Below are 17077 nucleotides of genomic sequence, written 5' to 3' on the forward strand. Positions count from 1 at the left end.
CGCAGCCTTCCTCTGGCCTCCCGCCTCTCCGGCCTCTCCGGCCGCCGCGGAAGGATGAGCGCACGTCACCAGCCTCCCCTGGGGTGTCGCAAGGGTACCGGAAGCCTGGCTGCTACACGTTTCTGGGCTGGCCTCTTTTGCCTCGGTTTCCCTGAGGCCTCCCTGTTCTCAGGCTGGCTCACCTCACACCCGGCCTGGCGCCCGCTGCCTCCAACCCTTCACCGCCTGCCCTGTCCCCCGGGTCTTCTGACCGGCCAGCCTCACCTCCGCCACCCTCCTGGGCACCATGCTCTGGTACACCCAGGCTTCCTTTCCTCAGCTGGCTCTGCTGTGCTGCATCTTGGTCGCTCTCCCCAGAGACTCTGCCGCCCTTCTGTCCTCGGTGCCCTAACACTGGGGCAGCACAAGAACTTGGGACTTTGAGCAGCCTCTGAACTTGCTCCAGCCTTAAGTTTCCTCCTATGCTCAAAAAGCTTGGAGAGGGGAGAGGAATAACACGTACGTCGTGGAGTGGTCAGGAGGCCGGAATGAACCTCGGATCGCGCCGTGAGAGCCCTGGGTGCGGACACACTGCTGGCTTCAGCTGTTTGAAGGCGCATCCTTCCCGAACCGGGTGGGCCGGTGTCCGCGGTCTGCTCCCCGGGGTGCTGTCCTTCCTGTCCCGCACCCGGGACCCAGGTGGAAGAGGTGCCGTCCCCTGAAACCTCAGGGCCTCTTCGCACAGACAGCCGAAAGAGTCTTTCCGCCAAACATTTCCCTTCCCTCTGTCCTGTAGGGGGCCGAAATGTTTAGTTTTTCCACTCTTAGAAGCTTTTCTCCTTATTTCTTGCCCAGCCCCAAATCCCCAGGACTTGATGGCAGCTAGGCTATGGGCTCAAGGCTCAGCTGGTGGCGTCTACAATTTCCCGGCCCTCCTCCCTCACCACCACCCCATCAAGCTTCACTGCTTATGACATTTAGGGCCAATTACACGGTGAGGATTTGGCTCCCACGAGCTGACTTCTGGCTAGGCCATTGGGTTGTTGAATTATTTTCTTGCTGCACTTGGCTTTGGTTTCGAACACCCTGTTCCTGTTTTGGCTAACGCTTCTGCCACTACAGTGATGGGTGGGTGGGTCCTCACGCCGTTTTCCACCTGAGGTCACCACCTTCCAGCCCTGCACCAGAGGGAAGTTGACGTGCCATTGCCTACCAGGTAAGTCTCCTTCCCTGTGGCCTTTACGTTCAAGGCTGTGGACGTTTGTGTCTTTTCAGCATCCTCCTCCACCATCCTCCTTCCTTCTTCCGTGCTTGAGTCTCCAGCCACTCCAACTTGCTTAAGGTCCCCTAATCACGCCGTGGCCCTTTGTGTCCCTGTGTCTTTGTTTGTGCTGCTCTTCTGCCGGAAATGTTTTTGCCTCTTCCTGTCCACACAGTCGCGGGCTGGGAATGGGGTCCAGCGGTAGAGCATTTGCTTAGTGTGTCAGTTAGGTTTCTCTAGAGGAAGAGATTTACTAAAAAATAGATAACATATAGACGGTGGGTTTACAGTGGCCACAGAGTTGGGTTTGAAAGAATGAAAAAGGGTCGTCCGTGCCCTGGAGACCTGGAGGATCTGCCCTAGGTAGGAGGAAGCTAAGGAGTCTGTGTTGAAGGCTGAAGGGTCTGCACTGGAGTCGGAGATGGACATGCAAACGTGAAAAGAGCCGTGGAAGAATTCCCTAATATCAATTCTAGAGATCCATCTCTCACTGGGAGCTTTTGCGCGATCCTTTTTTTTTTTCTCTCTTCTTTAAATTCTTGCCTCCCATGGTTTCTGTGACTCTATGTTTCTGGACTTTCTCCTACAGTTCCTCTGAACTCTGTTTGCTTAATTTGAGTCTCCTTGGTTGGCTATTCTTCCTCAACCCAACAGTGAATAGTGAAATTCACTAAGGCCTTTCTTCCAGAGCCACCTCGAGCATCCCAACAGCTTACGGCTTCAGTTACTGTCTAAATGATTCCCGAATCTGTTCCCACCCCAAATTTCTCTTGCGAGTTCCCAGCGCCGTCCATCTAATCCTGTAAGGGACGTGGACGTGGCCACTTGGATGGTTCTCAGGCCCCTCAGATCCCACCTCTTTACAGTGAGCTCCTCATCCTCCCGTCCAGATCAGCTCCTCAGCCCCAACCCTGCACACAGCTCTTCCGGCCGCTCAGTGTGTCCATCCAACATGGAGTCCCCGGGCAGGATGAGTCCAGTGACACAGCACCAGCCCGACACTCCTGGTGCCCTGGGCTGGGGCCTCAGCGCTGCAGCAAAAGAAAGCAAACAAAATGCACCTGATTCTGTCAACTCCACTTCTATCAAATCTGTTCAGATCTACAGCAGGCCCTTGCTGCTCTTTAATTGGCTCCGGGAAAGGCACCGAGTACCAAGTTATTTGGGCTGAAAAGCGGAGTGCGTCAGGAGGCTGCCACACCACCCAACTCTGGCTTGCGCATCATGTTCCAAAGGCAGCAGGTCTGAAAGCAGCCAAGGCCAAGACCTGACTGCATCAGCCTCTGCTTCCCTTCCAGAGCCACCATCCTGCCTGAGCCGTCTTCCTCCAGCTCCCCAGAGCTGCTCTTATTCCCACTCACCCATCATCCCCAAAGCTGTCTTCACAAACACATGTCTGGTGTGGTTAAGCCCTTGTCACTCCAGGCTTACAACCTTCTAATGCTTCTCACTGCTTTTAAAGTAAAATCTGAATCATTAATGCAGCCCCCAAAGCTACTATGGTCAACGATGATCTTACCTGCTCATATTTCCTGTCACATCCCATGCCATTCTTTCCCTTGCTCCCTGTGCACTAAGGTGGCTTTCATCAGCTTCCTTCCAATTGCCTACCACAGGGACTTTGCACGTTCTTTTTCTGCTACTAGAATGTGTATCCTCACTATCTTTGTCCAGATACTTCCTCTTCATACTTTAGATGGAGATTTGAGCCAGGCATGGTGGCGCATACCTGTAATCTCAGCTCTCAGGAGGCTGAGGCAGGAGGATTGCTGTGAGTTCAAGACCATCCTGGGCTACATAGTGAGTTCCAGGTCAGTCTCAACTACATAGTGAGACCCTGTCTCAAAAAAACAAAAAACAAACAGATGGAGATTTGAATATCACTTTTTAAAGATTCTATTCATTTCCCCACCTATGATATGTCCCTGTGATATTATCCTTTCTTGGTCTTTCTTTCATAGAACTTAGCATAATTATAATTATTCATCCACCCCTGGCTTTTTGATGAAGATATAGCACATCTGTTTTGTTCAATAAGTTTTTTGTTTGTTTTGATTTTTTGAGATAGATTCTCATTATGTAGTTCCGGTGACCCTCCTGCCTCAGCCTCCTAAATGCTGGGATTACAGGCATGTACCACCATTCTTGGCTTTGATAAGTATTTTTAAAATAAAATGAAATAATAGCTCCTCTTCTGGGAACACTTCTGACTCCCCTGACTCTACCAGAATTAATCTTTCTTCTCTTTATGGTCCCACAGCTTACCATTTAACGACTTTCCCCTCAGTGCTGGAGATCAAGCCCAGGGCCTCCGTTTGCCTCCTATGAGACTCACTGTCATTTGATTCGTACTGTTGTTAACTGAGTCTGCCCCCTCACCATCGTAACATGAGCCCCTGAAGACAGGAGCTGGGGTTTTGGTCCTCGTGTCTCCCTTCCCCACATGCAGTATGTGATTATAGTCTTCATGATTACACATACTTTCAGTAATCAGTGGGTTTTTTGTTTTGTTTTTTTTTAAAGACAGGGTCTCACTATGTAGTTGAGACTGACCTGGAACTCACTCTGTAGCCCAGGCTGGTCTCGAACTCACAGGATCCTCCTGCCTCAGCCTCCTGAGTACTGGGATTACAGTAATCTGTATTTTTTTAATGAGATGGATGCATGTTCATTATGACCTTCAGGACCTAAAACATTTTTTTTCCTAAAGTGAAACAAGTGTCGGTGAAAAACTCCTTTATGCTTGTAGAGTGACCAATGGCTAAGAAAGTATCATTTCATTCATTACTCACCGGGCTGTCACATGGATCCCCACCTTGCAAGGAGGATCCCAAACTTAAGACTGATGAGGTGACTGGAGGAGGACACCCAGCTCCTGGGACCCCAAGTCCGCAGCCTTGGGGGGTGGTCTTCCCCCAGGCCAGGAAGGAAGTGTGGGGGAAGCTCCTTTGCAGCATTTCCTTGGACGGCGAGGGTCCTTTTCCTCCAGGGGATTCCCACATCATCTTCTTTCGCTGTGGTGCAGTGGCAACCAGAGAACCGTGTGGGGTTAGCAGAAGGCCCTACGGTAGTCCTGGGCCTACATGCAGTAATCTAGGATTTGGATTTACCCTCCAATACCAAGTATGGCCAGCAGAGGGAGACGTGACCACGCGACAAAAATTACTGGCTGCGCTCCAAGGTTCTGGGCTGTCAGTCCCTGAGGTTACTGGCTCCAGTTCCGGATATGTCCAAGCCAAGATTTAGGGGGAAAAAATCTCTTTACAGTGTTTATTTTTGTGGCTCCTGAGGATTGAGCCTAAGGCCTCACATGCTAGGCAAGTGCCCTACCACTAAGTCACACCCCCAGCCTTCAAGTCTAGATGTCAAATGACACCCCTTCCTTATAGTTTACCTTATGTGGTCTTTATTGTAATTTTTAGTGAATGGAATTTGTCAACTAAATTTTATTTTTTGGAGAATAGAAAAATCAGGAAAAAATCTGGGTAGTAAAAATCACAACGGTTCATAGTAGCTGTCCTTTAGGGAACACTTCATAGTTGGGTCACAGGTGCCTCTAAACTTGGTGTTAATTCCTCTGCTAAGTCCTCCCGGTGGCACTGGAGCCTAATTTCTCTCACTCAGAGTCCAGCATTTTTTCCACCACCCAGGACTCGGCCGTGAGGCTCAGCTCCCTCTCTCTCCTCTGCCTAGCAATCCAACTCCTGCCCCCTCCAGAGAGACGTGTGTGTCTCTCTTCCAGGTGCGTGTATGTGTGCGCGTGCGCGCGCGTGTGTGTGTCTCTTCCTCTCCTTCACTGGCAATTTGTACTGTGTACAATCAGCGTCTGTTTTATTTTTACTTTTTTGGCTTGTTTACTATTTTTTTTCCAGTACTGAGGACTGAATGCAGAAGCACTCCCAATATCCTCAACTCTTTTAATATTTTGTTTTGAGATTAGGGTTTCCCAGGCTGGCTTCGAACTTGCCATCCTCCTGCCTCAGCCTTTTCTAGTAGCTGGGATTACCTGCACGCACCACCATCCCTGGCTCTGATTTAACTCATCTTGAAGCATTTTTTTTTATGTTGTTATCCTTCCATCTATGAGTATATTCTGTTTCCCCAACAAGATTTGTTTTGACTTTCCATACTTAAGTTCTTTTTTTGTCTTTGTTTAGTTTTGGGTTTTGGGGCGGGTACCCGGAAACCAAACTGGGACCTAGCACTTGCGCGGCAGGTGGTGGAACCACTGAGCTGGATCCCCAGCCCCTTAAGCTTTTTGTTATCAAAATAATTAAGAACATTTTAAGAAGACTTTTTTACCATACCTTGTATAGAATTGTCTTCTATATTTTTAGTATTATACACATTGACTCTTCTTCCTCTTAACCTACATGCAGTCTGTCAACAAATCCTATCTGTTCTGCCTACAGAATCTGCTGCTCTTGACACCAGAGCGCTTTGTGCCACAAGCTATGACTGCCCTCTGGGTCTGTGCCGTCCTCGTGTCCTCCACCCCCCACCCCCCTGCTGCAGGACGGCCGGAGACTTGTTCTACACCTCGCACCCAGGCCTGGCACCTGCTCCCTGCCCTCCGGCCAAGTCCCACGGCTCTCACACCCTGGCCGGGGCCGGGCCTGTCCTGGGGGTGGTGGCTGTGCCCCCGCTAGGCCTCTGTCGAGCTGTCCCCGCCCTGCAGCCATTCCCTCTCTCTCCCTCTGTCCCCTTGGGTTTTCCAGCGCCATCCCCTCCTGGTTTTCCGGACTCCCCTTCCTAAAATATCTCCTCCTCGCCCTGTCTCCTTGCTCTGCCTGTTTCTCTTTCTACATAGCACAATATGAGACTCTAGATGCTTCTGTGCCTGTGGTTTGGTCACCTTTCTGTTTGCTCGCGAGCGTGGGGCACAGAATTCCCTCTGTACCCCAGGGCCTAGAAATCTGCCTGCTTCAGAATAACCTCCCCGGAAATATGAATGAATAGTGAATGAATAATGAATAACTGGAGAATGAAGCTATTGATAGCCCTCACAACCATCATTTTGAATGGCTTCTCGACTTGATGTAAATGATTTTGTATTGTGAAACATCAAGTTGAATCATATGAATTGCTATTTTGTACATTAACAGGATTGCGCAGTGGCACTATCGCATAGTTTAGTTGAATAAAACACACATTCAGAAAGATACACAGAACATAAATGTACCATTTGAAGAACTATTGTAAAATATCGCCTGCATGCTCTACACCCAGGCCAAGAACAGGGAACTGCCGACGTTCTAGCAGCTGTCTGCACAGCCTTTTGTAGGTTCGAGCCCCTCCTTCCCCTCCAAAGGGGACCACAAGGGCTGGGACATAGAGCAGGGCAGAGTGTGCACAAGGCCCCAGCAATGAATTTTATTTTTTTGGTTTTTTTGAGACAGGGTCTCACTATGTAGTTGAGACTGTCCTGAAACTCACTATGTAGCCCAGGATGGTCTCGAACTCACAGGGATCCTCCTGCCTCAGCCTCCCAAGTGCTGGGATTACAGTCCTGCACCACCAGGCCCAGCATCGAATTTTTAAAATAACAGTAGCTAGGAATGACAGCACACACCTGTAATCCCAGCCACTGTGGAGGCTGAGGTAGGAGAATCTCCGCCAGCCTGCATGACTTAGTGAGATTTTGTCTTCAATTAAAAAAAAAAAAAAGGCTGGGGATGTAGTTCAGTGGTAGAGCCCTTGCCTAGTATGTGTGAGGCCCTGGGCTCAGTCCCAGCAACAAAAAACCAATAAATTAACAACAACAATAATAAAAATAATAATAATGACCGCTGTCCTGCTTTTATGATAATCATGTGCTTGCTTTTCCTTTGTTGTTCTGCCAGCTAATGATTATGCCTTTGGTTTGCCTAGTTTAAACTCTCAAAATAAGTTTCTTACAGGGTGTATCCCTCTGCATCTGGCCTCTTATTTCTTTTGAAGCAGAGATTCGTGCACCGTAACCCATCGTTACTTCACCCGCAGGAACCCTTCCCGCTGGCGCAATTATTACAAGCCGCCCCGGTGCCGTCTTCTCTCGCTGGTGCCCTCTCCACACTCTGATCCATGTCTGGCGGGTGTTCTCTCGCCAGTTTGAGCGGCTGTAACAACACCACTGTGTGGGTAGACAACAACTACTTGTGGATTACTGCTCTGGAGGCTGAGAAGCCAGGCCAGGGCGCTGGCAGATTCCAGTCTAATAAGGGCTCGCTTCCCAGGCAGCACAGGCCACACACCGCCCCTCCCCTGCATCCTAGAAACAGGAGGTGCTGACCAGTTCCTGAGCCTCTTGTCCTGAAGTCCTGACCCCATTCATGAGAAGACCTAACCACAAGCCCAGGGCGCTCTCTCTCTCTCTCTCTCTATCTCCCTCCCTCCCTCCTTCCCTCCCTCCCTCCCTCTGTCTCTCTCTCTCTCTCTCTCTCTCTCTCTCTGCCTTGCCCAAGCTAGGCAAGTGCTCTGTTTTTGTTTTTCTGTTTGTTTTGTTTTGTCAAAGATGGGGATCACATTCTTGTTGTCTAGGCTGGCCTCCAACTCTTGGGCTCAAGTGATCTTCCTGCCTCAGCCTCCAGAGGCTGGGACTACAGGTGCACCCACAGCACTCAGCTTGACTCCTTACTGTTGTTACCTTGGGGCTAGAATATCAATAGTTGAGTTTGGGGAGGCATAAATGTTCAAATTACAGCGGGGATCAGTCATCACCAACTTGAGAAAAGTCAGCTACAAAAGAAAGTCAGGAGACCTAAGTTGAGGCCACACTTGGATCTCCCACAAATTTGACCTTAAAAACAAAGTACCTAAAGCTGGGTGTGGTTGCTCTCCCCTATAATCCTAGCACTCTTGGAGGCTGAGGCAGGAGGATCACAAGTTCAAGCCCAGCCTGGGCAACTTTGTGAGATCTGTCTCAAAATTTGTTTTTGTTTTTGTTTTTGTTTTTAAGGGCTGAGGATGTAGCTCAGTGTAAATGCCCCAAATTCAATTCCAGTACAAGGCGGGGGCCCCCTGAGCTTCTGTTCTGTCAGACCAAGGTCCCGACTTTTGTAATCACACACAGCAAGAACCTTTTTCTGTGACACTGAGAGGCCAGGGAAGAGTCCCCTCCTGGAAGCCCGCTCAGTGCCTCCGCCCCCTGAAACCTCTGCCTGTGAAGGAACAGGAGCATCTCTCCTGCCACCCGGGCCAGTTTTTGTTCTTTTCATTCATGATGCCTCTTCTCCAACTGGGGGCACTCCAGGCCAGGGGCCGCTCTGACCATCTGTGAGGATGCGGAATACTCTGGCTTTGGTACTGGTTGGAGTCACACCCGGGAGGGCGCCCCCAGCTCTCCCGATGCCTGTGCTGCCTCGGGCCTCTGCCTGCAGGAAGTTCATCTCCAGGTATGGCCCCACCTCACATCTGAGCCCAAATCAGCCTCTTTCTCTGATTGAGAAAAGGCCAGGCAGGGTGGCACATGCTTGGAACCCCAGCATTCTAGGAGGCTGAGGCAGGGGAATATGAAGCTCACCCTGGGCAACATAATGACTTCGTAAGACTCTGAAAAGAAAAGAAAAAAGGGGGGAAGCTAAGGATACAGCTCAGTGGAAATTCTCAGGAAAGACAGAAAAAGAAGGAAAGCAAAGAGAGAGAAAGAAAGAGAAGAGAGAAAAAGCAAGAAAGCCGGGCACCGTGGCACATACCTGTAACCCCAGATACTCAGGAGGCTGAAGCAAGAAGATTGCTTCAGTTCAGGAGTATGAGGCCACTCTAGGCCAAACGAGGCCTTGTCTCTAAATTTTACTTCTTTGTTGGTTGGTGTTAGGGATTGGACCGAGGGCCTTTGCACTGAACTCTATGTCAAATACTTTTAAAAAATTATTTCCAGCCAGGCTCTTGCTAAATCGCCAACTTACCCAACTTGCCCAGGCTGGGCTTGAACTCCCGATTCCCCTGCCCCAGTCTCTCAGAGTGTGGAATTATAAGCGCATGACACCATACCCAGCTTCTGAAATACTTATTTTTTTGGTTGGGGGGAATATTTATTTATTTTTTTAATTTTTAAAAGGAGAATAAAATATAAATAAATAAAAGAAGGATACAAGAAACACATCTGTAATCCCAGCACTCAGGAAGCCAAGGCAAGAGGATCATTGGGCCAGGGATGTAGCTCAGCGGCACCTCACCCTGCTTATGAGCACAAGGTCCTGAGTTTGATCCCCAGCCAAAAAAAAAAAAAAAAAAAAAAAAAAAAGAGAATAATGAGTTTGAGGCCAACTCAAGCTACACAGTAAGACCCAGAAACCAAATAGAAAAAGAGGAGTCATGTCTGGGGTTCAGAATGGTCCAAAATGAACCCCGGGGCCTGGCTGCTGGCTGGTGGCACCAGAGAGGGGGTGAACTGGGGCCAGGCTCCCCTGGGCCTGCGTGGGGTCGGTTTTCAAATCCCAAGTGTGTTTCACTGGCCAGGTCTGTCCTGCAGCCCGAGCCAGCTCCCCCCAAAGGCCAAGCTGACCCCAGGACCGGGAGAGCAACAGCTGAAGGGTGTGGGGCGGGAGCAGTGCAGGGAAACCTGAGCTCAGGCCTGGCCCTGACCTGGGCCTCGTGGTGACTTCACGCCCCGAGCCTGCGCCCTCAGATGCCCGCGGCTGCCCTGCCCAGCCACCGCGGGGAGATGGCGCCCGGAGTGTGAGGTACAGCAGAGACCTGAGGGTTACTGGAAAGAGAAGCCCTGACGGAAGGGCAGGTCTCACAGTAACCCAGAGAGAGAGGTAGGGCTGGGTTTGTTCTTGAACACTGAACAGGTGAGAAAAAAGAAATCTGTTCTCTCATGGCCGTGTGATTATGGAGCTGGAGCCAAAGCCTGCCTGCTCCCCTTGTCATGTGCTTTAGGATAGACGCACTCTTTCAGTTTCTGCAAACCCATGGGGCACTTTCTGACGAGACCTGTGGAAGCTATTCCAGCAGGCCCTGGAACCTGAATATGGTCAGAATGGCAGAAAAGAGAAGGAAATGGGTGAAGAGGGAGTGCCACTACCTAATGTGCAGTAGGAAGTTATTACAAGTTTTCAGCACAGGAAGCGTGGGGGGCAGGCCTGTAATCCCAGCTATTTGGGAGGCTGGTGCAGGAAGACTACAAGTTCAAGGACAGTCTGGGCAATTTAGCAAGATCCTGCCTCAAAATTTAAAAGGTCTTGCCAGAAGTGGTGGTGGAAGCCTGTAATCCCAGCGCAGCACTCGGCAGGCTGAGGCAGGAGGATCGCTGTGAGTTTGAGACCAGCCTGGGCTGCATAGTAAGTTCCAGGTCAGTCTCAACTACACAGTGAGACCCTGTCTCAAAAAAAAAAAAAAAAAATTATAAGTTTAAACATTGTACACTGGAGCCATCACCGGCTCAACCCCCACAAAAGTCATTAAAATACTCTTAGCTTTCTGAATTCCTCAGGACTCTTTGGGTGGCAAATGACAGAAAGGAAAGTGAAACGGGCTTAAGTAAAGAAGGATGTGTACGGACTCATCCCTGAAGACGCCTGGGACCAGATGAGCCCCAGGCACAGTGGGGTGGAGGGCCCCGCCTCTCCGCAGTCACGCCGCTCCTCCGTGTGCTGCTTTGGTCCTTCCCGGCCCTGCTCTGGACCTGAGTCTCGGGGGCCTCCGGGTCCCACGCCCACCCCGACCATGGGGCCAGGGGTGGCCTGCCGAGCTCCGCCCGGAGTCAGGGTGGAGGGAGGCCCTGGGCCGGCACCGCGGGCAGGAAGAGCGGGGTTCTCAGGGCAGAAGGGGAAGAGAGGCCAGGTTTGAGCAAACACCACCTAGGCTACTCCGGGTTCTCAGGACCCTGGCGGTGGGAATGTCTGCGCCGCCCGAAGCTCGAGGCTACCGGGAGATCAGAGTCGAGGCCGTGACATTTCTTTGAAACTTTTCTAGTTCGGTGGGTGTGAAAGTGATTTTGGAGATGATTTATTTGCCTCTACCTCCAACTGTTCGCCTATCTAGATGCGAATTCAAAGCGGACCCCAGGGAGGACTGGGCTTTCCCCAGTCCCGGAGCCCCTGGGGTACCTGGGCCCTCAGTCTGTGGCCGCACTCAGATGCCCTCTTCCACTTGCTCTCTTACTTGTGTTTGTAGGAGGCTTACACTTCGCTTTTTGTGTGGATTGTCAACCTTTATGGATGATCTGGAACCGATCTGACACGGAGCGCTTCTCCCCGTCTGCTGGCACCGAAGCACGCACACGGTGGCCCCCTGGTGTTGTCTCGGGGAGATCACGCTTATTTAAGTCTGGTTGAAAATAGAACCGACAACCATTTGTACTCCGCTGCTCCTTAGGAGGCCCCCCCCCGCACACTGGTCTCCTCCCTCCAGTCAGGTAACGGCTGTTGCTCTGTAATCCAAGGGCCTCCCGCCCCACCCCCCGAGGAACACATTTAAAGTGTGCAGCACATCCCCGTTGTGTGACTTGAAAGTGATCTTTTTGCACACCTGTAATTTCAGCACTCGGGAGGCTGAGGCAGGTGGATCTCCACAAGTTCAAGGCTGGCCTGCAATGCATAGTGAGACAAACCTGTCTCCAACAAACAAACCAAAAACCAAAAAAAAAGCAATCTTTTGAACCAGCGAAAAAATAAGCCAAAAAACTAGGTCGGGAAACTTTCCACTTGTCGCACAGTTAACCAGTCTCAGGGCTTGAAAATTTTCAGTTACCATCTGGGTCTCATGAAATATGCACTCCTGCTCCCACAGTGACTGTCCTGACACATTGTGCCCATCCTTGTCCTGTCTTTTCTCTCCTTTGGGAGTTTTATCACTCATTTCGCCAGAACTATTCCTTCTGTAGCCAGAGCGGAGAGACCCTCCCTCGGCCACTCTGCCAGCCTCCCCACTCCATCCCGTTGGATTTTGAGGAGTGCACTTCTAACTCAGGGGTCTGAACTTGACTGAGCTCACATGGGGCCCTTTCCTTCCACAAGAGAGCCCCCCTTTTCAGACAGTGGAGAGCTCCTTCCGGTCGGGTAGGGGCCCCCCAACTTCAGTCCCTGAAAGGCTTTCACAAGGATGCAACACACATCCAAGCCGGGCTCAACGGTGCACACCTGTCATCCCAGCACTCTGGGAGGCTGAGACAGGAGGGTCACAAGTTCAAGGCCTGCCTGGGCTACATAGGAGACCCTGTTTTAAAATAAACAATAAGAAGGGCTGGGGATGTAGCTCAGTGAAAAGGCCCTGTGTTCAATCCCCAGTATCCCAAGAAGAAGAAGGGGGGGAGGAGAAGAGAGAGAGACACAGCCACATCCACATAAAATCTCCCTGGGAGGACTTGGAGCCAGAGAGCCCACTGAAGGCTGCCTGGGGGGGTCCGCTGTGTTCTAGGGCCATGGGGGAGCCCCCTGGGAGCTCTGTGGCTTTCCTTTCACTTTCTTCACCCTCAGAAGCCTCCCTGCCATGAACCTAGGAATTAGGAAGGCAAGGCACAGCTTCCGGTCGAAGTCCGCCCAGCTTTCCCAGCCAGCAAAGTGCTGGGCTGCGGACGAGAGAGACAGAGGAAGCACAGGGTGTTGGCTCCTCTGCCTGCTGAGGCCGGAGTTGTGGAGCAAGGCAAGCCAGAGCCTGCTCAGCATTTCTCCTTCCTCACTTGGGTTTCACCTTAGCCCCAGTTCACTGGCAGCCCTGTTGACTGGAAGGGTTAGGCCTGTAAGAGGAGGAAGCTTGTATAATCCCTCATCTAGTCAGGGAGGGGTTCGGGTGGGGTACAGTTTTAAAGCAATCCTCTGACAAAGGCTGAGTCAGTGGTATTGCCCCATGTCTGGATGTGGCTTCTTCTGTTCTTTACCCAACTCACTCTGGCTTCTGGTCACACCACAGTTCTTATCATCCTTGACCATGATAGGTATGGCTGCTGAGTACCGTTTCGCAGGTTGCACACTGCACAATTCCAGGAGGTGCCATTGTCAGAGACACTAGGTAAATAGCAACTCCAAGAATCACGCTCATCTGTACCAGGTACTCCTGAGCCAGTCCTTTTAGGATTTCCTTCCTTTCTAATTATTGTTTCTTCTGCCATAAATGCCTCTTTTGCTTTCCCTCCCACTATCTCTTCACTGGTTCACTATGTCACACTTGGCTTCCAGATTCAGTTCAAAGACAGTGTTGGTGGAATGCTGTAATTTGCTGCAGAACACCGGCCGGCCGTGTGTGGCTTGGTCCCCACCCAGTGGCACCACTGGGAGGCTGAAGAATCTTTAAGAGGAGAGGCTTAGTTGGAAGAAATTGGGTTATCGCCTGGGCCCTTGAAGGGGAGATTGGGCCCTGCGTAGTGGCGCAGGCCTGTAATCTCAGCACTCTCGGAGGCTGAGGCAGGAGAATCACAAGTTTGAGTCTAACTGGGCAATGTAGTGATTGAGCAAGACCCTGTCTCAAAATTGAAAAGGAGGAGGAGGAGGAAGTGGGGGAGGGACAAGGAGGAGGAAGGACAAGCAAGGAGGAGAGATGGAGAAGGAGGAGAAAGAAGAGAAGGAGGAGGAAGCGGAAGAGATATCAGTGCTCTGTCTCCCCAGTTCCATTACTTTTGGGCCAACAGGAGGTGAATGGGGTTCCACCCTCACCCTGCTGCTCCGCCACAGGCCCAAAGCAACAAGGCTGAGTGACAGTTTTGTCCGCAACTGGGAGCCAAGATAAACCTTTCGTCTTTGCAAGTTGATTGGTTCAGGTGTTGTGTCACAGTGAGGGAAAGGTGACCAGCACAGCAAACACAAACACAGCACACAAGTGCTTTAGGAAACAGGCAAAGCCATTGGGAAGACCTGCTGCACACAGTGCCTCAGACTGACACCAGCTCAACTCTCGGCTCCTGGAGCCTGCTGAAAACAATCCCAGGAATGGCTGGGATTGTGGGGAAAATGGAACCTTGTACTTACTCTGCTAGTGGGGATAACGTGTGTACGGCTACTTGGGAAACGATTTGGTAATAACTGCCGATGCAGAAAAGACTCCCGCCCCCTGGTTCAGCAGCTCCCAGACATACAGACAGCAGCATAATTCATAATAGCTCAGATCTGGAAACAAAGCAAACGCCCTTCAACCGCAGAATGTGCAAAGAACGTAGTTACACAGTAGTAAAAATTAATTATTGCTTTACAAACCACACCAAAAGGTCAGATACAAAAGAATATATAACTGCGTGTTTAAAAAAAAGCCATAAAGGGCTGGGGGTGTAGCTCAGTGATAGAGCACTTGCTCAGAACATGTGAGGGCCTGGGTTCCATCCCCAGCTCCACAGAAAAAAAGTAAATAAAAAATAGATCTGGGCCGGGGATTTAGCGCATCTGTCACCTACCTCACAAGCGCAAGGTCCCGAATTTGGTCCTTGGTACCAACAAAAAATTTTTTTTTAAAAAACAAAAACAAGCACAGTATATCAGAAGTTAGCGTGTAGGTTACACTGGGACACAGGCACTACCTGTGGAAGGCAGTGTAACATTTCCGGCTCCTGGTAATGTTCTAGATGTTAATATAGGATATGGTCAAATAGGTGTGATAATTTTGAGCTGTACACTTAGATCTGCAAAGTTTATAAATGGTTTTTTTTTTTTTTTTGGTACTGGGGATTGAACTTGGGTCCTTGCGCTTGCAAGGCAGGCCACCAAACCACTGAGCTAAATCCCCGGCCCCAAAGTTTATAAATGTATGCTGTGTTTCAATTTAAAAACAACTCAGGGGGCCAGGGATTTAGCTCAGTGGTTCCGCCGCCTGCCTTGCAAGCACGAGGACCCAAGTTTGATCCCCGGCACCAAAAAAAACAAAAAAATAAAATAAAAACAACTTGGGCCTGAGATTTAGCTCAATGGTTCTGCCGCCTGCCTCACAAGTGCAAGGACCTGAGTTCGATCCCCGGTACAAAAAAAAAAAAAAATCAATTTAAAAACAACTCCAATGTTCAGACACAGTGGTACTCTCACAGGGTCCCAGCTACTCAGGAGGCTGAGGCAGGAGAATTACAGCCCAAGAGTTCTAGCCAGCCTGGGCAACACAGCTGGACTCCCATCTTGCAAAAAAATAAAAAGAAAAAGAATACAAGCAGGAGCTGCCAGGCGTGGTGCCACACGCCTGTAATCCCAACACTCAGGAAGCTGAGGCAGGAGGATCGCTGTGAGTTCAAGACCAGCCTGGGCTACATAGTGAGGCCCTGTCTCAAAAAAAGAAAAGAAAAATTCTTAAAAACATTATGTGAAGTAGAAGAAACTACACACAAGAGATCACATAATGTGTGAACATAAAATTCCAGAAAAGCAGACCACTCCAGGCAGAGAGTTCCCAGGGGACAGAGTTGCTGCCAGATGGGAACGGTTGGCAAACTGGGGTCCTGAGGGCATCTGGGGGTACTGTGCTGCACATCACGGTCGTGGTGGTGGTTGACTAGCTGCATACATTTGTCAAAACTCACTGAACTGTGAACTTTAAATCAGTGAAGTTTATTGTATGAAAATACACCTCAATAAAGCTGACCAAAAAAAAAAAAAAAAAGATTCGATTTGCGCAAGTAGTGAACTGCTTGTCTCCTCTCCGCCTTCAGCATGCCTACATTTGCAGTCCTTTACTGGTATTTTATTTTAAAGCTGTCCTCTGGTGTGATGGAGCACGCCTGTAATCCCAGCACTCTAGGTAGCCGAGGCAGGAGGGTCGCAAATTGGAGTTTAGCCTGCACATCTGAGTGCCTTAGCAGAGACTCAGTCTCGGAACATAAAAGGAGCTGAGGATATCCCACCTCGGTGCTGGGGATGGAACCCCCCAGCCCCCTTTCCTGTTGTTTGTTGAATGTGTTAGTGTAGCTGAGACTGGGAAACACGGGAAGTTGACCTTTAGAATAGTCTTCTTGGAGCTCAGGAGGGAGCAGAAGTTATAAGTCGGTAGGGTATAAGACAGGAGGAGGGGCGAGGGGTCCAGTGCAGGGGAAGAGCACCAGCCGAGGCTGCGCAAGGCCTTGGCTTTGACCACTAGAACCACGAAGAAGGGAAGCCAGTGTCCGGTACTGTCCTGACCCGAGCAGGCCCACGGCAGATCTACTAGTCAGTCAGCAAGCACTAGCAGCACCAGCCAAGTCCTGTTGCCCCGAGAACAATCCAAACAGGGGCCCAAGGCCATCAGGTGTCTGAGGAGGGAGTGGCGGAGACCTGGTGTCCAGGAGGCCAGGCTGGGTTCAGGCGGTCCCAGCGCGTGTTCCTCCCTCTTCCGAGAGACCCTCGACCATGGAGTGGCTCGGGGTCCTCGGTGCAACTGTCTCCGGATCTCATGTCCACGCGTACACTTGGAAAACGTGCAAGTCCTTCCCCCTACCGAGCCTGGGCTGTGTTCTAACAGCCACAGGGAGTGGGAGATAAAATGCTTTCTGGTTATCTTCCCTCTTAGTGAGGACGAGATTGACTGCCTGCTAACTTTCGTTAAAGTTTGTATGTGGCTTTTATTTAAAAGAAAAACAAAAACAAAAACACAGAGCAGTTGGGGTGCCAGAGCTGGGCGGGGTGCGGCAGGTGAGGTCCCGGCTGGGTCCGCAGCACCCTGGGTCCCCACGCCCCGCGCGCCCTGCCTCTGCCTGGTACGGAGGAGCTCTGGGGCTCAGGCCCTGGAGAAGGCGCCAGAGGGGAGAGAGCTCGTCCCTGCCTCACCCTCCCGCCGTTACCTGCCCGATCTGCTGCGGTCGCTGACACCCTCTCCCCCGGAGCGGCACCGTGCTCACCGCTGCTCATCGCTGCCCTTTGCGGGACCCTCTCTGTCCAACCTCGCACGTGCTGCCTCAGGCCTTGATATCCCAGAGAGAGCACGTTCAGCATGAGAGAGAGGGACCTGTCTCTTTATTACATCTCTTTTCTTTCT

Source organism: Fukomys damarensis, unplaced genomic scaffold (genome assembly GCF_012274545.1).
Source record: "Fukomys damarensis isolate Sample0158 unplaced genomic scaffold, DMR_v1.0_HiC HiC_scaffold_2, whole genome shotgun sequence".
Lineage (NCBI taxonomy): Eukaryota > Metazoa > Chordata > Mammalia > Rodentia > Bathyergidae > Fukomys > Fukomys damarensis.